The sequence below is a fragment of the Micropterus salmoides genome, unplaced genomic scaffold (assembly GCF_014851395.1).
Source record: "Micropterus salmoides isolate LMB-PRFRI ecotype aquatic unplaced genomic scaffold, ASM1485139v1 Ms_hic_scaffold_9, whole genome shotgun sequence".
In the NCBI taxonomy this organism is placed as follows: Eukaryota; Metazoa; Chordata; class Actinopteri; order Centrarchiformes; family Centrarchidae; genus Micropterus; species Micropterus salmoides.
Window position 1 is genome coordinate 30,713,871 of NW_024044681.1, and position 25,549 is coordinate 30,739,419.

Genomic DNA, 25,549 nt, shown 5'->3' on the forward strand with positions numbered 1-25,549 from the left:
TGAGCGTTTGTGTAATCTCGTGAGACTTGGTGCAATTCAAACATGGCAGCGCGCAGCTAAACAAACAATTCATTAAACAAACAATCCGCCAATTTTAAGCGAATTAACAAATAAGAGCAGTCAAATCGCACTGGAGGACCTCGAGGACGAGTGTTTGGAGGACCTTGAAGTTTATATTGACCAGTGTTTTCATCGAGTGGTCATGGGGAAATCAAAAAGAAACCGCACTGAAGACTCACCTGGAGCATCACCTGGAGCAGTCTCCTCGCAAGGTGCAGATTTTACAGAGATTCTGGATTCAATAGACAAGAAATTGTCCAGCTTTGATGCCCGATTATCTCTTGTGGAAGTACTTCACAAAGAGTTTCAGGCTCTGCGGGAATCCCTGGAGTTCAGCCAGAAACAGGTGGTTGAGCTCGCGGCAGAAAACAAGGTCCTCAAAGGTTCGGTTAAATCCCTCACGGAGGGAATGACGCGGCTCTCGGCAGACAATAAAAACATTAGAGAAGCAATCATCGATCTCCAGGCTCGTAGTATGCGGGATAATCTGGTCATTTCGGGTATCCCGGAGCAGGTGGATGAAACCCCAGAGGAGACCGTTAAAAGCTTCATCCAAAATCAACTGAAGCTCCCGGCCGAGACCGTGAAGAACATCAGCTTCCACCGGGTGCACCGCCTGGGAGGACGGCGACAGGAGAACCAGAGGCCCAGGCCCATCGTCGCGAAGTTTGAACACTTCAAGCAGAAGGAACTGGTTAAAGGCCGCGGCAGGGAGCTGAGAGGGACCAACTTCAGCATTAACGACCAGTTTCCCCGGGAGATCCTGGACCGACGCCGAGTCCTGTTCCCGATAAGAAAGAAGCTTATTGGAGAAGGATCACGGGCTGTCATCGCTGTGGATAAACTTTACGTCGATGGCCAGCTGTACCGCGACCGAGACACCACTCCTTGGCTCTACTAAGAACCAAGTCCAGCAACAGGTGAACTGTATCACTATGCGATCATTTTTTCCCCTATCAGTTAATTACTCCGTGACATATGGCAAGTTAATAGTTATAAAATACAGTGCACGTCTCAACAGCCTATACTGTGGTTATCTGACTAGTCTGTCCGATAATGTTTTGTGTATTTTCCCCTGTTTTTGTTTCACTGTTTCTTTCTTTTGTTAATGTTGCTCTTCCTCCGCCGTTTACACATCGATCAGCTGCACAATTTTCATACTGTTTAATTCACAAACAGTCGGGCACACCGCTAGCACACACACGCAGGCGCATACAACATGAACACATAGACACACACATACAGGCGCATACAACACACACAATGATACAACACGCACACTGCACACACTAGCCATCACCACATCCCTTAGTTGAATGATGACCTCACTTATAATCACCTCTTGGAATGTACGCGGAGTTGGTTCAAGGGAAAAGAGATTAAAAATTTTTAACCATCTAAATAATCTGCAAGCAGACATTGTCCTACTACAGGAGACTCATTTACCCAAGACAGCAGATAAACTAACCTCACCACAGTTTCCTCACTCGTACTCAGCCTGTTATAACTCAAAACAAAGGGGTGTCACCATTATGATAAATAGAAAAACACACTTCAATCATAATAACACTACTATTGATCCAGAGGGTCGATTCATTATTGTTAACATTTCGATTCAAAATACTCCTTTATGCATTGCTAACATCTATGGCCCAAATGTTGACGACCCCTCCTTTTTTCATGCTTTCTTCAACTCACTCTCTGCTCACTCAGACACAGCTCTTATATTAGGAGGGGACTTCAACATGGTATGTAATCCAGCAGTTGACAGGCTCAGTACGGCAGGTGGTCACCGTATTTGGAAATCAACAGACATCCTTAAACAATACATGAGCGATTTTGGTCTTTGTGATGTTTGGCGTTCTCACCACCCCACTCTTAGAGAATATACCTTCTTTTCACCAGTCCACCACTCATTTTCTCGCCTTGACTATTTTTTGGTTAGCAGCTCAATTATGACAGACATTTCCAACACTCAGATTCACCCTATCACTATCAGTGATCATGCACCGGTTTCTATCACTCTTACTAAAAAAAGGGTCACACAGCCAACTAGAAGTTGGAGATTTAACGCATCATTGCTTAAAGACCTAGATTTTATAAATTACTTCAAAAAGGAGTGGGCAATATATATGGAAACTAATGACCTGCCAGGAACCTCGCCATGTCTTCTTTGGGAGGCAGCAAAAGCAGTCATGAGAGGTAAAATAATCTCCTATTCATCATACAAAAAAAAGAAAGAGAGATCTTGTGAATTACAGCTAGAACAAAAAATAAAAACATTAGAAACTACCCTTGCTGCCTCCCCACAGGAACACATGCTGAATGATCTGAGAAAATCAAAACTTGAATTAAATGAAATTATTAATAAAAAGACCCAATTTCAGTTGCAAAGACTACGCTTGGAGAACTTTGAACATGGCAATAGATCCGGCAGATTCTTAGCCAGCCAATTGAAATTGAATAAAGAAAAAATAACTATTTCTTCCTTAAAGGACTCAGCTGGGAATCTGACTTATAACCCAGAAGAAATCAACAATGCATTCAGAGATTATTATAAAAACTTATATACATCACAAATTGACCCATCTAGCTCTAACATCGATGCATTTCTGAACAATATAGATTTGCCAAGGTTAGATGATGAACAGATCAGGGCTCTGGATTCACCTGTTTCAATGGCTGAACTCCAGGAAGCTCTCTTACATATGCCGAATAATAAAGCCCCTGGGCCAGATGGTTTTCCCGCTGAACTCTATAAGGAATTCTGGGAAATACTTGCGCCCACATTCTATAGGATGGTTATGCAAATTAGGGGTACTTGCATGTTGCCTCCAACAATGAATTCTGCTAATATCAGCCTGCTCCTTAAACCAGACAAAGACCCCACACTCCCGTCCAGTTATCGCCCAATATCACTTATTAACGCAGATCTTAAAATCATCTGCAAAACCCTAGCAAGAAGGCTAGAGAAGGTCACTCCTGGTATAATACACTCTGACCAAACAGGATTTATTAAGGGTAGGCACTCCACCAACAATACACGCAGGCTACTTAACGTAATAGACTATGCCACTATTCATAACCTGGAAACTATAGTTGTTTCTTTAGATGCAGAGAAAGCATTTGACAGAGTAAATTGGAAATTTCTATTCGCTACTTTATATAAATTTGGATTTGGAAACTCTTTCATAGATTGGATTAAAATCTTATACAGTTCCCCAAGAGCTTCTGTCAAAACAAATGATCATACTTCTCCATGCTTTAGTCTCCAGAGGGGTACCAGGCAGGGTTGCCCACTCTCTCCCTCGCTATTTGCTATTTTTATAGAACCACTAGCAGCTGCGATCAGACAAAATAATAATATTAAAGGAATTCAAACAGAAAATATACACCATAAGATAAGCCTTTATGCAGATGATGTATTACTTTTCCTCCTAAACTCACAAACTTCTCTTTCTGAGACAATCACACTTATAGATAAATTCTCATCCATCTCAGACTACTCCATTAACTGGAGTAAATCCATAGTTTTACCTGTAAAGTGTGATTTCCAGAGTATATCTACCACACCGCTAAAGTCTGGGAATATTAAATATCTGGGTGTCAATATTTCCTCCAGGCTGTCAGAACTGACATGGCTAAACTACACGCCTTTACTTAAATCTATAGAGGATGACCTTGTACGGTGGACATCATTACCTATATCACTCATGGGAAGAGTCTCCACCATAAAAATGATGGTCCTACCTAAAATCAATTATCTGTTTTCAATGTTACCCACCAAACCCTCTGCTGTCTGGTTTAAATCACTGGACTCAAACATCTCAAAATTTTTGTGGAAAAATAAACCCCCACGAATCAGTCTAAAAACTATGCAAAAAGCAAAAGACTGTGGTGGTTTAGAACTGCCAAATTTTTATCATTACTTCCTGTCTAATAGACTACAATATATCTCAAAATGGATCAATCAGAGCCCCCTGGACCACTCATGGATGGACATAGAACAAACCTTCTGTAATGAAATTAAAATTTCCGATATGCCATTCATCAGTTCCAGCATCAAACGTCATACCTGCTTTAAAAGCATTAACATAAGCACTTCCTTGGCAGCTTGGTGGGAACTTCTCAAAATATCTGGGTCTTCACCTATCCCATGCAGATTTACCCCAATCTGGAATAATCCTGACATCCTGCAAAATAAGAAAACACTAAATTCCCCACTGTGGTATGACAAAGGGATAAGACATCTAGAGCATGTAATGCAAGGCAGTAACTTTATTCCATTCCAGGATCTAGTGGCACAATATGGAATTAGCCATAATAGATTTCTGGAATTTCAACAGTTTAAATCCATAATTCAGGCTAGATTTAAGGATAAAATAATGGACTTAGATTTACCTCCAATGATAACAGACTTTCTTAAACTCTCGCCTCCAAAACTGTTATCAAAAGTATACATGTTACTGTTAAAAACAGATAGTTCAATCTCTCTCCCATTCTTAAAATGGGAAACAGATCTATCCATTAGTCCAGACCAAAACTTTTGGATGCAGATATGTTTAAATACCTTTAGAATGACTACAAATCCCAATCTACAACTTATACAGTATAAAACTCTCCATAGAACACACTATACTGGACAAAGGATGTTCAGAATGGGTCTTATGCAGTCAAACATCTGCCGGAACTGCTCAGGTAACATATCTGATAGTTACATGCATGCTATGTGGCAATGTACACCTGTTCAAAAGTTCTGGCAGAAGATATGTGAAGACCTATCGATATGGCTAAGTTACCCCGTCCCAGTTTCCCCATCACTCTGCGTGCTGGGGGACCTAAGTGACATTAGTATAGAGGTTGACACATCATACATGCTTCTCACTGCCTTATGCATCGCCAAGAAAACTATCCTCATGAACTGGAAGGCCAAAAAGAATATAAGTATCACCCAATATCGGAATCACCTTATAGATCACATTAGCATGGAGAAAATGTCTGCTGTAAAAAAAAACAAATTGACACAATTCCAATCTCTCTGGTCCCCCTTGATCAACTTTATCACTTAATGGGGGTGGGTGTGTACTGCCTTGCTGGTCAGGGTCCCGTACGGCTGGTAGGTGTGTCTGGGGGTGGGTTGATTCTTAGATGCATTGCGGTGCGGGCGTGGGGGACTTTTTCTAATTTTAAATGTTGGTTGATGGCATGGTGTTGGCGGGGGGGGGGCGGTGGTGCGGCGCTCGGGTTGCCTAGGGCGCGGGCTTGACGGGGGGACCGGTGTTTGCCCTGTATTCGGCGTGCCGCTGCTGCGGGGTGGGTAGCCACTCTGCTTAGGTGTCGCGAGGTTGTTGGTATCGGTGCGCGGGTGGTGATTTTGACTCGCGCGCTGTGCGGATGTGGTGGCGCTCGGTGCTTGGCTGCCTCCCTGTGTGTCCTGTGTGTGGGTCCGGGTTGGGGGGAGGGGGCGGGCGGCGGGCATGGCGGTGGAGGTTGGTGGGGGGGGATGCTTGTGGTGGGTTTCGGTCTGGTGGTGAACGTGCGGCGTGGGTCACGGTGTAGCCGTGGGTGGGGTCTGTGGTCTCTCTGGCTGCGGGGGGGATGGGGGCGGTTTGCGCCGGCTGGCATCTCTCCTGCGCAGCGCATTACTTGGCTGTTGTGTGCCGCTAGTTAGATTGGTAGCGGGGTAGTGTTGATTGGCTCATCTGTAGGTCATTATTGGCTTGCGTGCTTGTCGGGGGTTGGGGGCATCGGGTGCGGGCCGGGACTGGGCTGGTGTGCGGCTCTGTCCTGTGTGCATGCTGTGCATCCTGATAATTGCATTTCGGTTCTCTGAGGGGTCTGGCGACTGGTTGTTGGAGGGGTGGGGGACCGGGAAGAAGGGGTTGACGGGGTGGGTTGGGGGTGCGGGCTGGTCCTTTTTGAGCTGGTTGGGGGGTGTCTCCTCTGGATTTTAGTGCCCGGACTGGATGCTTGGTGGTTGTGCCGGGATCCTGTGTATGGAGGGATTGTGCTTTGGGGTGTGTCGATGGTTGCTTGCAGTCGCGTCGCGGCCCTCTGGAGTGTGGTCGTGTTGAGTCCTAGGGGCTATTTGCATCTGCTGACTCCCTAGGGCTGAGGGGCTGTTGCTGCTGTCGCGGGGTGATTGCTGTCTCTTTTCTTTGGGGACGGTGGGGGTTTGTGTGTGGGATGCTTCGCTGCTAGGGAGGGAAGGGAGCGGGGGTGGGGGTCTTCTGGCCTGACCTGGCCTGAGTGGCATTGCCTCCTGGGTGTGGGCCGACCTTCGGATCTGGGCTGTTGGGCCGTTCTGTCCTTGGGTGGGGTCCTTGCTGCCCCGGACCTGCTCCCTTGGGGGCTGGTGGTGCTCGGAGTGCTGCTGATTGTGGGGGAGCGGTGAGGTGAGGGGTTAGCAGTGGGGCTGCCGGAGGGGCCCCGGCGAGGACGGGGGATTGTTGGACTTTGGGTTGGGGCTGCACTGACCTGCCTCTGGAGTGTGTGGGGGTCTGGGGCACGGGGCTTTGGAGCCTCTGGGTCTGGGGCGGGTCTGCGCGCTGGGGGGGCTGGGCCCCCCTGGGCCCGTCCTGGGGATGGGCGGGGTTGTCACTGACTCTGGGGTGCTACCGGTGCTAGAGGGGCTCTTGCTATAAGCCCTGGGCTGGAGGGACCTGGCGTCCTCCTGCTTAGGGGGGTGGGGGACGGGACTGAATAAATGATGGGGCCAGTCAGGAATCTGGTCTTCTAGCCTCCCTATGACCTCCTTCACCTTTCCCCTTTGGTCATGTCTCACAACATACACCCTTAGGATCCTGGGGGACGGGCAGCCTGCAGGGCGTTTGGGGGGTGGGGCTGCTTTATTGCGGCCTCGCACTTCTTCCTCCCTCACTGCCTGCCCCTCAATTTTAATTACACATTAGACACAGAGGGCTTGGGGGGTGGGAGGGGCACGATGGGAGGCTCCACTACCTGACAGTTGTGGGGTGCCTGTGTCACAACTACCCTCCAATTTTAGTTGCACCTTAGTTACCACACACCTTATCTTCACTCCACCATACAACACTTCACAATCCATGACATGCATCCAACACAAAACAATACATTTACAGAGGCAGGCAGAGGGGTTGAAGGAGTGGGAGAGATTCTCATTGGCCTCGTGTCCTACCCCTGGAGCCCCGGGCGTTGGGGGTGCTGTGGGGTTGGTGGCGGCCTTGCCTGATCTGGGGTGGGCTGGGGGGGGTCGGGGCTCCCCTGGCGTGGGGGCCCGCCCTTGGCCTAGGGTTCTGCGGACTCGGGCTTGTGGCCTTTGCTCATTTCTGGGCGGGTGGTGTGTCCCTGGGCCTGGGGGCCCGATGTCTCCTCTCCTCGCCTGGGCCCTCTTCGGCAGAGGTGAGGCTCCCGCTGCTTTCCCCTGCCAGCTCTCTCACAGTGGGGGCATTCGGGAGTCTCTGGGGCGCATGGCCGGTGTTGTCGGGGTAGGTTTTGGTGCTCCTCCTTGGGGGTGCTTGACTGGGGGGCTGGGCCCCTGTCCGGGGATGAGATCGGCCTCAGGGGCTGCTGTCACTGCCTGCACTGTAGAGAGGGATGCCTCTAGCTGGGCTGGGGGACCGTTGGCCTGGTTCTCCCGCGTTATCGCTCCCTGGCGGTAGCGAGCTTCCCTGTTCTTCCTTGGGGCGGGGTACAGCTTCCCCCTGGACATGCGGTCTGGGGTCCTTTGCGCTTTGGGGGGTCGCAGGGTGTCCTGGCTTCTGGGGGTGGGGGTCTGCGGTGGGATTGTGGGGCGATTATCGATGCATCTTGATGTATTATACTTTTTCCCTGGGCAGGGTCTCTGGATGGCTGCTGGGCGTTTAGTTTGTGCGTTGGAGTCCGGGGGAGGCATCTCCTCATTGGCTTGGAGGGACCTGTTTGCGTTCCTGTTTTGCTTCGTTGGCCTCGGATCCGTGCTTGCCCATTTCTCTGTCGGCCAGTTGTTGGACCCCTCTGGATACTGAGGTTATAGTTAGTTTTCGGGATGTGCAGTGTGGGTGCGGGGCAGGGCTGTGCTCCGGTTTGTTCTGGGTTTGTGCCTGGAGTTCTCGGCCCTTGATGGATGGGTGGGTTGTTGGTGGCATGCAGCTGAGCTAGTTGATTTTGCCTCGTTGCTGGTTTGGCTGGTGTTGCATGGCGGCCGGGGGCGCGCTGGGCATGGGGGATGTCGGCTGGCGCCGGCGGCCTTAGTTTTTTCCGGCGGTTGGGGGGACGGTGGACTTTTATTGGCGGGTGCACGGTGACCTGTGCGGCGCGTTTGCTGCCGGGCTGGGACTTGCTGCTGGTGTCTCTCTCCGCTGGCTTTCGCTGTCGTGTTGTTCCGTTTGCTCTCTCTCATTTGCCCGACCTCGCACGCGGGATTCGCGGGGGGCTGCTGGGCATGGGTGTCGCCGTGCTCGCGCAGTGTGCGCGTTGGGCTCGTCACTTGTGCATTGGTGTTGATGATTGCGTGGCATTTGGGCATTGTGGTTGTTTGCTGCGCGGCGGTGGGGTGCTGGATGGGGGAGGCCACTGGTCTATGTTGTGTCTGCGCCGCGGTCGGTCCGGGCGCTGCTCTTCCTCTTTTGCGTTCCGTCGGCATTACGTTGTCAACTGGCATTTGGGTCGGGGTCTTCTGCGTTTGCATCGCGGTGCATCTGGGAGTCTTTGTTTTTTTTTGATTTGATTTATTCTTTTTCTTTCTTCCACCCCTATTGGCTACTGGGGTTCTTGCCTGCCTGTTACAGTCGTGGCGTCCCACTCTCTCTAACAACTACATTCTTTAACAGGCTTATGCGCACACACATGTACATACACACACATACAGACACATTCACCCACACAGACACAAACAAACTTAGGTTGTCCCTGGTAGAATTATTCCTGATGCCTTTCTTTCAGTTACTTATTTAAATTAATTATTATTCCAGCTCTCGTGGCTGTGTTGTGTTGCTTATTTAGTGTGTGTGACTGTTTCTTGTTTTCATTGTTCTCTTAGTTGTCTTAATATGTCATTAATATGTCAGCTGTTTATTGCTGCTGTTCGGCTGGTTTTCTTTTACTATTATTATTATTTTTATTGTTTTTTTTGTTTGTGTTTGTTTGTTGTTGTTTTTCTCCTCCCCAAGCCCCCCTCTCTGTTCTCTTGCAGGTTTCGTTGCTTTCTGCAATTGGTGTTTCCCACAGCTTTTCCCTGTTGTCCCCACCCTCCATCCCCCTTTCCCCCTTCTCTTGCAGGTGTTGTCCTTTCTCTGTGCTGTCTGTTTGTGCCCCCCCATCCCCGTGTCTGCCCCCCTGTCCGGCCCGGTGACAAATCAATACATAATTAAATAAATAATAAAACAGACAAAGGAGTATTTTAATACTCTCTTGTTAAAGTAAAATCTGTCTGGCACAATATGGTATCCAGGTCATTATACTCTATACCAGGCTGCTGGGCAGGACAGGTTTAAAAAAAAAAAAAAAAAAAAAAAAACTTCTTCGTCACCCAATTAGGAAGTGTGTACCTTACTGTTCTATGTTGCTTTTGGTCAAACAAAAGAGCGCCAATCCCGGACGTGAAACCCCACTTCAATCTAAACTAATCATAGAGAACAACAGGACTTGTCTACGAAATGGTTGACACCCTATCTTAAGTGTCAATGAAACAGTCCAAACAAAACACTAAACAAAGAGGTGTCAGTTTTCTTCACAATACAAAGAGGATACAAACAATGGTTTAATCAACATTCTAATGCAATTGCCTGACCTAAAATCCTGCAGTTTTACATTTGAAGAAAAACACTGAAACACTGGAATACATTAAGTTTGTAACTTTTTTAAATTCAACAATCCCTCCTTTCACACCATTTATTGGTGTGAAATCACTATTAGACTTAGCAAATCTACAATTATGTCATTGAAATGTCAGAAGTTGTAAAATCAAATAATGATTTAATCAAAGAAATCATCTTCCTCTTCTCTGACCTCACTGACTCTTCGTCTTGCATGGGTTGAGCAATCTTCCTGGATCTTGTAAATCTTTTGTGAAATTTGTACTGTTTGGTGGGATAATGTTTATTATGTGTGCAGTATTAATGGGCTGAATGGGTGCTGTGGTTGACCTATTTTCTGGAGATGAGACTATAGGATTATTGTTATAACTAGAGAAATGATTATGGCTAAAGTTGATATTGTTCATCCCACAAAACTCTAGGTGCCTAAATTTATTCTCTCCCTTGAATTCCATTTTTGTCTTACTGGTGAAACTGTGATTCAAAACAAATGAGGTAAATGTGGAAGGAAAAAGAAAACAAACAAAAAATAAAATATAAATGAAACTACCAGAGTCAACATTTCTGGATCTGCTGTTTATAATCCTAATTCATAATGCCAATCAAAAATCTATTGCATGGTTTGTTTGTGGTTATTTTGAATCCCTCTTCTTCTGTCCTCTTCCTCAGTCTCTGTCTTTCACTTCCCAGCATGGTGGCTTCCTCCCTGAGCCTGAAGGCTCCATTTCCAGTGCACTCATTATCTCTACACATTTGTCCTTGATCCGGGATTGGAGAAGGAAGGATGCACAGGGCTTGTCACTGGCGTTCCGGTGCCGCCACTTCCTGTTCTGCTTGTTTCCAGTATGCTCTGGGTCTCGCTTATCATTTGCTGTGCATTTTGGGCCACAGCCAGAACCTCTGATATCACCTCCATTCAGTTTTCGGTTTGCATCAGGAACTCCATCAACTTCCAGGACTCCTCCTGTTACCTGCATTAAGGGGGCTTGTACAGGTGGAGGGGGTAGGGAGCCTGGGTTGAGACAGCATGTATGGTGGGGGAGCAGTGGGAATCACTGAATGTAGTCTAAGGTCCTTAAACTCATTCTGCTCTTCCTTGGTGGTGTCCGAGTTGGCCTCTTCTGGGATGACATGCTTCACGTACATCAACAACTGAGAGACACGTGCCATACGTTTTGCAGCCTTGTCAAAGGCTCTTTTTGTTGATCCAAATCTTGGTTCTCCTTTCCTCTCCCATTTTGTTTGAGCTTTGGATGCTTCTCTTCTTTCCTATCCTATTATACGTGTACTGTATGTTCCAGTGGGACATGGGTCTGTATCTCCTGGGATCAATTTTCTGTCCTGCCAATCCATCCAAATTTTTTCCAGCTTCTTTTTTGTTGGGTCTTTCTTTGGGTTTTGGGTGTGTATACTAAAAATGAAATAATATAACAGAACAACAAAACAAACTCTAACCCTAAGGGGGGACTCTAACCCCTCAACACTTAGACAAACAATACTTAGGGACTCTAACCCTAAGGGGGACTCTAACCCCTCAACACATGGACAAACAATACTTAGGGACTCTAACCCTAAAGGGGGACTCCAACCCCTCAACACATGGACAAACAATACTTAGGGACTCTAACCCTTCAACACTTAGACAAACAATACTTATGGACTCTAACCCTAAGGGGGACTCTAACCACTCAAAACAAACAATACTCAGGGACTCTAACCCCTCAACACATAGACAAACAATACTTAGGGACTCTAACCCATCAACACATAGACAAACAATACTTAGGGACTCTAACCCTAAGGGGGGCTCCAACCCCTCAACACATTGACAAACAATACTTAGGGACTCTAACCCCTCAACACATGGACAAACAATACTTAGGGACTCTAACCCTAAGGGGGACTCTAACCCCTCAACACATGGACAAACAATACTTAGGGACTCTAACCCCTCAACACATAGACAAACAATACTTAGGGACTCTAACCCTAAGGGGGGCTCCAACACATAGACAAACAATACTTAGGGACTCTAACCCTAAGGGGGGCTCCAACCCCTCAACACATTGACAAACAATACTTAGGGACTCTAACCCCTCAACACTTAGACAAACAATAACATACCGTTGTTCTGTATTACCATCTCAAATGCTGTTTAACAGTCGGTATCTTCACTTTAAAATTTTAACAGACTTACGGAGTAGACGCTGCTTGATTCTCACACCTAAAATCTCCTATATAGCCTATACAGAGTTTTAATAAAACAGGTCTCTGTTCTTACCTTCCGATATTTGGGCCCCTGTGAGAATCAGGTTGTCCGCTCTCCGTCTGAAGTTTTGTCCTGTCCTTTTCTCAAAATCACGTCGGGGTCACCAATTGTTGCGTTTTTTCAGATTTTGAGAAAGGAGAGGCTGGGTCCAAATCAAAATTAACAAAAAGATTTAATTACAAAAATTAGTAAATAACCCACGTCGACTTCACTGGTTCCTGTTGCTGCCGCCGAAGAATCAGCTGTGCCGTTGAAACTACCGGCATCGTCAGAACAGAGCCAAGAGACAAACTCCATTGGATTTCCTAAAAGGACTGATGCATCTACTCGCTCCTAAAGCGACATGTAAGAGGCTTTAGTATGTCTGGGCAGCAGATATTCTATAACTTTGTTATTGTAACTTACTTGTAAAAGCTTCATGTGGTGAATTTCTGTTAAGAAACTCCAAGGGATATAGACCGCCGTGTCTTGTTTTATTGCTGTGTGTTTTCCGTGCTACGCGCGTTGTTTGTGTCCGGTACCACCCACTGGGCCTAACTGCTTTGTTCCTATTGCTGTGTGGAAACGTATCAGTATTTTTATCAAGTCAAGGAACACGGTTGCTGAATCCAAGTTCACTTGAATGACCTCACACCCTAGTTGACGGCGTTCCAGTTAACAAGTCGGGAAAACCTCGTTCAGCCAGGCGTTGTTTACATTTAGCCAGGTTAGCTATTGATACGCCGGTTGATTAAAAAAAAAACCGCATTGTGCGGTATTTACTCATACTAAACAATGTAGCCACACGACCACATACAGCTATTGGACAGCACTTTGTGTACGAACATTTCTAGGAGACACAATTACACAGAAGTGCTAATAAACAGTATGAACTAGAGCTTTCCCTAACTGTTGATCCCCCCCCCCCGACAGCCATCTGTCAGGATCACGAAGTCGGGGTAGTGCGATTCTCCCGACTTCCGAAGTCGGGATTCCGACTTAAGGGGGGCGTTCCCTTTGAAATTTTGACCGTTGAACTCGGAAATTCCGACTTCCCATGCCAAATAGAATGCACCAGGACGACTTAAGGGGGCGCAGGGAGGAGGACCAGGAGTTCAGACTCCATTTTGAGGGTTTGATCGAGGAGGTCCGATTGAAAGGCAACTTTGGCAGCTGCTGGGCTACTCGACGTCTGTGGGGAGGTGTGCGCGGACACTGACCGACGGCCTGTATAGGTCCGGAACGGTGTTCTGGCGCTGCTCCTTGCAGGCCAGAAGGATGGCTTGGTGGTTGCTTGGGCTCACTCTCTGATGAGTTGCGGCGGTGGGCGATCAGTGGTGGTTCTCATCCGGATTATCTATATCTCCTGGTGGTGGGTGTTATTAGTAGAAGCAGAAATGGTGTAGTAGCGTAGCCTATGGCTACGGGAAGGGGTGGTGGGGATGAGGGAGGTGGATGGAAGGTAGTTAGTAAAGGAAGTCAGAAAAGAGAAGCATCGAGTGAAAGGCCAGATGTATCTGAAGTAGTTGGAGAGAAAAAAATTATGAAAATGAGTTCTGAAGAGTTTGTGGTGCTATTTTGAGTCAAGGATCAGAAGCAGGGAGATGGTGGATTTGGAGCATTAAACCCACTGAGAGTTACTACTGCCTTGGATAGGCAGATTGGTAGGGGAGCTCTAGCTAAAATACTGTCAAATGGGTTGCTGAGAGAAGCAAGCAATCAAAGGAGTCATATATGGAGTGTATACTGGTTTTCAGCTGAAGAAATCTTAGACAATGTTAAGGGCGCCCGAGTGACTAATAAGTTATAAGGTTCAAGCATAAGGAATGGAGCAATAGGGACTCACCAGTCCTGCTTACATTTGAAGGTAATGTCATGCCAGGGAAAGTATTTCTTGGAAGTATGGCATATCAGTAAGAGAGTATAAAAGACCACCCTTGCGCTGTTATAATTGTCAGAAGTTTGGACATGTGGCGGGCTCTTGTCGGGCTATATGTAAATGTGGGAAATGTGGTGGGGATCATGAATATCAAGCGTGTAAAGCAGAGGCCCCCAAATACTGTAATACTGTGAGGAGATCATACAGCAGCATTTCGTGGGTGTGAAATTTTTTTTTGGGCCCAACGGGTCCAGACAGTGAGAGAACATCATAAGGTCTCGTATGCAGAAGCAGTTAACAGAGTCAACAGAGAACAAGGAGTTGGGAACAAAAAGGCAAACAGCATTCAGCAAGTCTCCCCAGTTGCTCCAGCATTCTCCCCAGATACGATCATTTTGAGTAGAGAAATTTCTGGCTTTAATTGTGGATGTGTTGGTAGGAGCAAAAGCATCAGTTAAGAGATCAGACACAATCAAAATTGTGGTCGAAGCAGCTGAAAGATACCTGGGTGTAAAACAGTTCCTACCTGAGCAGTTACACGAGTACATGAAAGGAGAGCAAAATGTGAGGACTTCACAGATATCACGACCAGAAAGTATGGAGGAGGTGCTTTTGGATGGTGATTAATAGTTTGATGTTTTATATTCTTCAGTGGAATGCCCGGAGTCTTATTGCTAATGGACAGGAACTATAGAGATTTGTAGATGCATTCAAAGAGAAACCAGAACTGATATGCATTCAAGACACCTGGTTAAAGGCTAGTCTTGATTTTGTTATTCAGGGGTATGAATGTTTGAGGAAGGATAGGTCTGATAGACCAGGAGGGGGATGTGCAACTTTTATTAAATCAGGTCTCCAGTATAGGAAGCTTGATATGAGTTCCAGTCTGGAGGTTCTGGCAGTGGAAATTTAGAGTAACCATCGTCCAATAACTGTTATAAATCTGTATAATCCTTGTAAACAATTGGTAATGTCTGAATTTGATGAGATTATGGAGCATGTGAGGGGATCTGTTATATGGGTAGGGGATTTTAATGCCCATAACCCATTATGGGGAAGTGATAGTAAGAATTATAATGGCGAGATAGTAGAAGACTTTCTGGACAAGTATGATCTGGTAGTGATAAATGATGGAAGGCCAACTAGGTTCCACATTGGTAGGAATACCAGTAGTTGCATCGATTTATCAGTTGCCTCCTCAAGATTATCCAGAATTGGAGAATGGGACAGATGTACTATGGGCAGTGACCACTATCCAATTTTATGTAGGTTTGGAAGACAATTAAGAAAAGAAGAAGAGATAATTCCAAAATATAAATTTGCTGGCTGGCTATCCACACCTGCGTCTCATCAACCTCCATCTCCGACCGCCACACACATCGCTTGATCGTCATAGCTCCAGACTTGGTGCCACAGCAACATTCGAGCTTTTTATGAACTTATTCACGTCGAACCTTTTCGTCTCCTGTCACCCTGAACTAACCCTGTCTGTCTGTTTTTCCCCTTGCTTGCCAGTAGAATGGAAACATGCAGTTATAATCCCTATCTTGAAACCAGGCAAAAAGGCAAGTGACCCAAGCTCGTATAGGCCTATTGCATTAACACCAGTGCTTTGCAAAATCATGCAAAGAATGATAACAAATAGATTAGTTTACTTTTTAGAAAGTAAAGGACTTTTTACTGAATTTCAAAATGGTTTTAGAAAGGGAAGATCAACAATGGAGTCAGTAGCAGTTTTAGATCAAGAGATCAAGAAGGCATTGTGTGGCAATTGTATTTTTAGATATTGAGAAAGCTAATGACTGCTTATGGAAGGAAGGACTGATGATTAAAATGTATGATCTAGGAATTAGAGGAAGAATGTTTAATTGGATCAAAGATTTTTTAATGAATAGAACAATACAAGTGCAAGTGTGTGGATGTAGATCAAAATGTGTTAAAATAGAAATTGGTACCCCTCAAGGAAGTGTCATAAGTCCAGTTTTATTTAATATAATGATAAATGATATATTTAGTAATATTGGAAGAGGGATTGGGCAGTCTTTATTGATGGGGCCATTTGGAAACAAGGTAGAAACACAGTTTATTTTAAAACAAATGCAAAAGGCTTTAGTCACTGTGGAGGATTGGGCAGATAAATGGGGATTTAAAGTTTCTGTGGCAAAGTCTAAATTTCTGATATTTGGCTACAAGACAAAGGTACCAGACTTTGTATGTATGGTGTCTCCCTGCTAGGTGCCTTATGCAAGGATAGTTGGACTCTGGCAGAAAAATAAGAAACAAATCATTTTCAGTGGACAAGAGAATTGAGAATGATGCAAGAAGACAAGGCACTTTACACAATTCATCTACCTATTCCTTATTGGTTAATGCAAGAAATGGATACTGATTTAACTTTTTTACAAGAAAAAAAAAATATATGACTGCTCAAAAATTGGAACAATATCTGAACAGTGGGAAGGGATCATATCTGAAAATTATTCCAGATGGTGCCAGGGAACCAGAGAGTGGGAGAGCAAGTTTGGGGGTGTATATAGCTCAACTGGACCTTAGGATTAGCAAGTGAATTACAGATGGAAGTTCTTTACAACAGAGCTACTGGCAATTCTTTGGGCTCTGTGGTGGATTGAGGACGTGAAAATAAGAGAAGCCTTAATCTGCTCTCATTCTGCAGCTGCCCTGATGGCCTTGAAAGGCGGTAAAGCAAAAGCCCGTCCTGATATCATAAGTGAAATTCTAGCCGTATTATTTAGAATTACAATGATTGGTAGCAATGTTATGTTCTGCTGGGTCCCGGGACATGCTGGAATTGAAGGAAATGAAGTGGCAGACTTTTTAGCAAAATCAAGCTTAAATAAGTTAGAGACAGATATAAATATATCACTGCTTTGAGTTTTGTACTAAGAGTTGTGAAATTTTACCACATACTTGCGATAATAGTACCAAAGCAATAAAAAAAAAAACTGTAAAGACCATCCAAACATCATGTTTGTCCTGAGGTTGCCCTGTTTACAAGGAGCCCAAAGTGTGTCAGACCACATCTGGTCATACAAAATAGTTCCTCCATTAGGACAAATTTGCCATTTGTGACAATGGCAACATGTCATACTTTTCATTTGCAGTTACAGTATTGTTCCTAGTTCTGTGGTTGAGATGTACTTTTTATATAATGATGAATAAAAAGAGATGACGTGGAGCTCAGATAAGATAGTTGTCCATTGTTGATTGCTTAAACACAGTATTTTTGTCAAACATTTGCAGTAAACTTCACGGTCCATAACCTTTTCTATCCAAACCACAATTCTATTGTTTTTTTTGGCTGTCGGTGGGTGCTCACATTCAGTCAGTTGATCCAGTAGAACAACTTGTGGTTATTAAATTTGGGCACGTACAGCATCTCACAAAAGTGAGTACACCCCTCACATTTTTGTAAATATTTGATTATATCTTTTAATGTGGGGTGGCGCGGCATCAAGAAGGTTGTGGGTTCAAACCCCGGTTGCCCCGGCCTTTCTGTGTGGAGTTTGCATGTTCTCCCCGTGTCCACGTGGGTTCTCTCCGGGTGCTCCGGCTTCCTCCCACCATTCAAAGACATGCAGGCTAGGTTAACTGGTGTCTCCAAAATTGTCCTTAGGTGTGAGTGGTTGTTTGTCTATGTGTGGCCCTGCGAAGGACTGGCAACCTGTCCAGGGAGTTCCCTGCCTTTCGCCCAATGTAAGCTGGGTTTGGCTCCAGCACCCCTTCGACCCTGTACGCAGGATAAGCAGTTGACGATGGATGGATGGATCTTTTAATGAGACATTATGGCATGGCATCATGGCAAAGGCAGTGCTGGGAAATAATGGCGGCCACACAAAATATAGGGCCCAAATTGGACATTTTCACTTAGGGGTGTACTCAGTTTTGTTGCAAACGGTTTAGACATTAATGGCAGTGTGGACAGCAAATTCACACTCTTATATAAGCTGTTCACTCACTACTTTACATTGTAGCAAAGTGTCATTTCTTCAGTGTTGTCGCAAAGTTAGAGCCTGGATTACGGTACAAACATCATTCCGGCGCCTCATTTGCACTCCATGGGAAACCAGTATTTTCAACTATTGCCTGATTGTCTCTTGTGTCACCACGTAGCCAGCCTGAATGCATTTCAGAAGCATTGTCTTATATCCGTGAAGAGCGAGAGTCTTAACAGGCGCGAAATCTTGGAGGTGCCTACGCAAAGTCGGCGCACTAATAACAATACCATTTATATTACTTAAAGACAGAAGTATCTCTCAGTGTCTCAAACCCAAACTAAAATAAAACCGGATTAACTTGAAATGTGGGACATGTTTACTTCCAGCTAAATCCAGCTAAATTAGAGCTTCTGGCAGGATTTTGAGGGATCTTGTTAATTCAGAAAAACAGAGCAAAATCTTTTTTTTATGAAAACTTATCTCGAATTTCTGAGATAATTAACTCACGAATTCAGAAAAACAGAGCAAAACAATTTTATTTCAAGAAAAACTTACCTCATAATTCTGAGATAATTAACTGTTAATTCAGAAAAACAGAGCAGATTATTTTTCTCAAGTATATGCAAAATATTTCTGAAGGATACTAAATAAGTTATTGACATTACTTTTTGTCAATATCGCACCACCCTGTTCATATACACATTTAAACATGAAATGGCTGACAAAAAGAGATATTCCTTCTACTATTTTTTACACCAAACTGTACAATCACCTCATTGGGCCTGTATGACATGCAGAGAACAAGTCCCTGACAGACTCACAAACTTTGGTGATGTCCTCATCTGATAACAATGTGTAATTTTTTTAGCAGTAAATTAAGTTCACTCAAAGTATGTGTCTGAGCCAACTCACATACATTTTTCATCTTGTCAACAGTGTTCTGTATGGTCAAGGCAGGTAATGGAAACTGCCCCTGGAATTTCTAAGAAAAATATCACTGAAATTGTCTGACGTATCACACTGTTCTCTGCCTGTCTTTGAAAATAAGTTACCTCATACACTTGAGGACCAAAGTCATCTGATCTGTAACAAGTAACATTACTACAGCCTGCAAAATATCTGCGTCTTGTGACATGTGGGCTGTTAATGAAGATTTTAACTTGAAAATATGTGTGCATCATCTCCCTGGACAACTCACGACGTCAATCCACAATATGCTCCTTTAGGTGAGCTATTAAAGTTAATGTTAGCTTTTGGTATCTTGACATTGGCGTTCATATAATGCTATTGTACATTTAAAGCTGTAACGTAAACAGCTGCCAGACAGTAACGTTAACAGGTGCAGATCCATTGTCCTTTCGGTGAAAAAAAATAAATAAATAAAAGCCTGCTTGCAACCGGCTCCAAACAACTTGAATAAACAACATGGTTCATTTGATGAAGTTTACAATAAAGCATGTATCGCTATCCCCACATGTCTTAACTGCCTTTCCACAGAAATTAAAACTTAACATTTTCTCCGTGGGTTTATAGTTAACTTAATGTTACCATTAAATTACTAGCTAGCGCTACAAAGTTTTTGCAAGAGGAAGACAAAACAGCTTAAAGGACAGCGTTATAAAACTCTGAAAAATGTAACATTAACTGACAACACAGTCGACTGGCGACACAGTCAACCGGTAATGTTTTACCTAACGTGACCCAGCAAACATTAACATAACTATTACCTCTCTCTCTCTCTCTCTCTCTCTCTCTCTCTCTCTCTCTCTAAATATAATAGATATTGAGGTGTTGGTAGAGCACCTCACCAGTGATATCAAAAATAATTTTCAATGCATTAGTTTTCACAATTTGTTTCTAGAATAGTAACTAAGACACTACTAAATATACTACAGAGTGAATTACATATGATACCATATTTTTAACATCTTAACTCTGTAGGAATGAAGGTATGTTTTTTTGCTGAGTGTTGAGAGGTTTGATACTGTAAATTTAAATGCACTCATCAGTAAAATCTGTAATTTCAACAGAATAATACCTTTAATTTTAAGTAATTACTTGCTTGTGACATTATCGTATTTTCCCATTAATTTTATCAAATGGTTATGTTTTCAAAGTAAAAATATGTGTTTTCTACATATTAGGACAGTAATGATTAGCCTGCAGTTATGTACTGTTTCTTGATTGAGGGTAATTCACTATCTACTACATGAAATATTATTTTGAATTGTATAGTCTTTTACTGTTTACTGCTATTTGACAGTTTTTACCTTAATTTCTACAAAAAAAAAATCATTGTGACTGACCATATATAAAACTCTGGAGGGCTGCCATGGAATCAGATGACATCTCTTCTGAATAGCTTGATAGATAATTTGCGTATTGATTCAATAACCCATTCTTCCTGTTCCACTCCATGACCATTTTCTAGATATTCTCATCCATTTGTAAACCCTTTAATACAATACAGGTATGTGGAGTTGACAAACATTTTGCTACATGTAACGTTTAACTTCATAGAACTCGATAATTTAACTCCTTGGGGGCTACAAGTATCATGGAGGGACACATGAATACTCATTATTGCTGATTGATGTCATCTGGTAACCACAATTGGTCACCCAATAGGCGCTGTGTAAACACTGGCAATTTCTTTCAATAAGGAGCAGTATAGACAGCAAGGAAGAGGAAGAGCTGGTGGACAAGGGATCCGTCAGAGAGGTGGGCATGGACAACAACAGTAGGGCTGTGCAGAGACCATTGGAAAGGCAGGTGCTCAAAGTATAAAAGGGGCACATGAAACAAGGATTTAAATAGGGCTGTTCTTAAAATATCGATACAGAAATATATTGTTATGTATTCCTTGCTGATATGCATATACAGATGCTTCTGTATCAATCCAGCAGCAAATGCTGTGACGCAGTTCTGAAAAAGAAACACAGGGAATGCCCAGCTCTAGCTTTAAAACACTGTGGGCTGACATAACTTACAGGGAACAGTTGCTGTTGAGGGGTTGCTGGGGATGTTGCTGCTATTGTTGTTGCTGCTGCTGATACTACTGGAGGTGATCTGTGAATAGAGATATATATATTAGCTGATTAAACAATTATGTGACCATGACAAGATGTAAAGACTGTTGTGTTTGGGACTGGCTCAGAGTGACTGACCTGCTGTAGTGCTGCAGCCGCTGTCAAGGCTGACTGCTATGAGAAAATAAGAGGGAGATGCTCACTGAGACTGCTGCACACCGAGAGTTGCAGGTACTGAAAACAATATACCAGATAAGAGAAGGAAACTTTAATGGGGGAAAGGTTGAGGGTGGCCATGACAGGGGTAAGAGTGAGACAAAAAATCTATAGACAGAGGTTTGTGTGTCTGTGTTTTGCTTGCTTGTGTGTCTGTAGTATGTAATATTGTAATAATGATTTAATAGATTGCATTGTGAATCTGAGATATATTTGGATTTTATTGACTATGTCTAATCATAAATCTAAATAAATAAACTAGCATTATACTTTTACATAAACATTTCAGACCTTTTTGGCCATTTCTTCTTCACTCTTAACTTTGGTGTCAAATATTATTTATTTTTCAATTGACACTGACATTTTTATATGTATTTCCAGTTATTGAGTTTTTATAGTAGTTTTGCTGCTGTAAACACTGCTGTTGCTGTTAAAATGTAAATCTATACCAATATACTGTTCAGTACGGTGGCTCCGATTTCATAAAGGACTGATAAGTAGGCTATATTTACCAATGTTGTCATAATTATTTTAAGGCCCAAGGCTTTTATAAAGTTACTGTAATAATCCTAGTTCAAGTGAAAAGTTTTTAGTCAAATTACATAAAAAAGACCAGACCTTTCGACGCTCATGAAAAGTTTCTCCCTCAAACTGCAAGAACGAAGTGAACAGAGCACCTTTGTTTATCTGTGTGCAGAAGTAACGTTAGCTGTCAGCAGTGTTAGTCGGCAGCTAACGTTACTTCTACAGGCGACACAGCAACACACAACAACTGTGCATGCTCTCTTTGCATCTTGTAAAATACATCCAACAACCCACAACAAGCACATTGCACCAAACCCCACCTACCGGGGGAATGTTAGGTGTCCTAGGACAGCTGTAGGCAGTGCTGCTGAATCAGCAGTGCTGAATCACTAACGGTAGGAGGGCTCGTCACGGATGAGGTCATCGGGAGAAAGGTCATGTGGGTGATTTTATTTACTGCGAAATAATTATTTATTCATTTTACTAATAGTTTGATTGGGCGGCCTTCACAAAAGGACCTTTACAAATTTAAAAATAAATAAATTAAGGACATTTCGAATTGACAAAAGGGCACTTTGGGCATCAAAGGCCAAAAGGGCAGGTGCTCAAGCACCCAACACACTCTGCAGGTGTTTGAACAACAGAGGTGGTCAAAGGGCCTGTAGAATGGTTGGTCGTCAGAGAGAGGGAGGCAGAACTGTTGTCTCTAATGAAGTCCAAGCTATCATCGTTGATCATGTGGTGAAGCAAGGCCTTACTATGGCAGGGGCTGCCAGATTAGTTGAGCCAAATCTAAAAGGATCAACTGTCAGTTGAATCATTGCACCAGACCTCTCGTCTGGAGGATATATACTATGCTTCACCATTAGATGCAATGTATTGTAATGCATGCAAATTCATCTTCAAATTCATTCAACATGTTACAGTATTCTTGCAGTATGATCTATAGACAGTATATTCTTTTCTATGCTTAGAATTGACAGAAAACCCCACAGTTGTGGCCGTGGCCGTGTGCTGACCGACCAGCAGGAGTTGACAGTGGTGGAAATGGTATAATGGTAAGGGCAAGGAAGGCTGTCAGAAATAAAGCAGGCAGTTGATGAGAACAATGACACCTTTGCCAGTGTGGCATCCATCAGCCTACCAACAGTAGCCTGCCTTTTGAAGAGGCACCAGGTATCAATGAAACAAATATACCAAGTGCCTTTTAAGAGAAACAGTGACCGGGTCAAACAACTGAGGGCTGAATTTGTTCTGGTACAACACTATATACTGTATTACTGTTATTATTTCATGCATCGCTTACTTATGTATATTAAAACTACACTGTAAAAAAAAAAAAAAAAATGGAATATATTTTTATCGAGGGTGATGGCGCTTGATGCTGATGTGAACCATCACAAGTACTTGTTGATGAAGCTGGCTTTACAGTAATTTGTTTTATTTATTGTAAATGTACATTTGATTATAGAGAGTATACCTATTTTGTAATATATCTGGAGAAATAAAAACAAATTTGACAAATGATTGTAGAGGATGTCTTCATTGATCACAACTGGATAGATAGGATAGATGTTATGGCAATGATATATTCTGTAAATGTTGGGTAACGAAAGTGTATTGATTAATGTGAAAACTGTAATCTGTCTTTTACAATACTGTAGCATACCATTTTCTGCACTTCTAAGGCGATGAAACATGTATCTTGCATTGTTTGTTATTAACTACTAAACTGAAAAGATATCCTTATGTTGTGTTTTGGTGATTAGAAACCTATATTTTGAATCAGTGGCTTGTGTGGTGAGAGATGTTTACAATCCAAATGAATGCACAATGAAAAGTTTTGAATCAAAGACTGGCTGTGTTACAAGTGTGATGATTTTGGAGTTTTGTACTAAAAGTTATGAAATTTTATACTTGCAATAATAGTACCAAAGCGATAAAAAAAAACTGTAAGTCAAACTGATTATTGTATCTTATTACCATGTGTCTGTAGGCCGCACATAAAGCACTTCTGGCCATAGTCCAGTGATGTTTACACAATTATTCGGCATCAGGCAAATACAAACCAGCACAGTGCAACATTTTTTCTCCCCAGTGTAATTTAGTGTTCATATAGGAAATAGGTCTTCTTTCCTTTTTGTGTAAATGTGTTTCCACAGTTTAAGTCTGGTAATAACAGCGGCTGCATATGAAACATTGCAATGCATGTTGCTCATGGCGAAACTATTTAGCATGACCAAATGCAATCTGACGCACTTTGGTCCCACAGATGACAATGACTTTTGAATGATCTTGTATAATCATCAATAAATCAAACTGATTATTGTATCTTGTTAGCGTGTGTGTCTATGGGCTGGATATATTTGGTCCATCAACAAAATGTTCATCACTTTCTGGATAAAACCTCACATCTGCACCCTCTGCTGCACAGTCTAAAAACTCTGTCCAGAAGGCAGCATACACATCACTGGAGCTTCACAGTCACGTGCAAAAGTTCATCAGTAGAATTTGATGGGCCAGCAGGCACTATGACAGAATAAACAGGAGTTGAAGTGTAAGCGTTTATTTGTGCCTCTTCTATAGGCTCGTGTAAGATCATCTAAAAATGGTCCACGTTGCAAAGGGCCAAAATTAACCTCCAATGTATCACACAAAGATGTAAAATCAACAATCTCTACAGCAGTGTAGACAAAAGCTGACATCTTGGTAGTACTTTGCTCATCATGTTCCACGGTGTGTGTCTGCTGTTCACTGTCATGTGTGTTCTGTGTCAGCTGCTCATCATCTTCTGTTGTGTTTTTCTGTACCTCATTTAGACGCACTGCATCTGTCTGTTCATCAGCTCCTTCTGCCATTTCTTTGAACATGTAAAATCTTAAAATCTCCAATTTATGTGTCTCACAGAGCTCCCCCACACTAACATCCTCATCAAGGTATGCTTCCTGAAAGTCAACAATGTTATAGCATGTGATAGAATCTGGTTCCTCCACCATTGCGTTTTCTCATTTGTTTCTTGTCGTGTATCCATCCTCAAGGCCCTTGTATTATTTCTTAGATGCATCTTTGTTGGCTGCATAGAATGCTCCAAGTTTTTCAAATAGATATAGTTTTTTTAGATTATCATATTTTCTCAGTTTTTCCATACAGAAACACCTTGTAGCAATCCTATCGCCATATGCTGGTAATGTAAGCTGTCATAGTGGCATCATCTATTTCTCCAGCTACCGAGCTGTCAATCCGTAATGAAAACAAAACAATACAATAAGACATATTGGTTATCTTAAATCTAAGAAATGGCCATCTGACTATATGAGTGAAAATCCAAATTTTAGCAGCTACAAATCAGCAATCAGCAATCTTTCTTCACTTGCTTGTCTCTTCTTTTCACATGGGATTGAAAAAGAGCTAAAGTATTAAGTAATTTAAAACAAAGACTGCTGTCTAAAAAAGTTTGAGTGACATAAATGATGCTGAAAATACAGTTTATTTAGAGGGACAACCATTATTTACATCAAAATAAGGCAGGGAACTGAATACTTTACCTCTTTAATTATACAACCATTTACCTCAATTACAAGAAAAGCACTTCTCCCATGTATTACTGCTATTATGTACTCCATAATATTGCTATTCCATATTTCAGCTCCCAACCAAGGCCTGTGCTGGCCTCTCCATCCCTTTCATTTTTTAAAACAATATCAAATCACAATAAAATGGAAAACAGATGAATATAAGGACACAATATTTTATTTTGTGTTTTATTTATTATTTCAAACATATAAGTCAGCACTATGCCAGAAACTATAAAGGTGATGCTAGTTCCACTCAAACTACTGTTACATGTTTATGTAGGGTAGAGA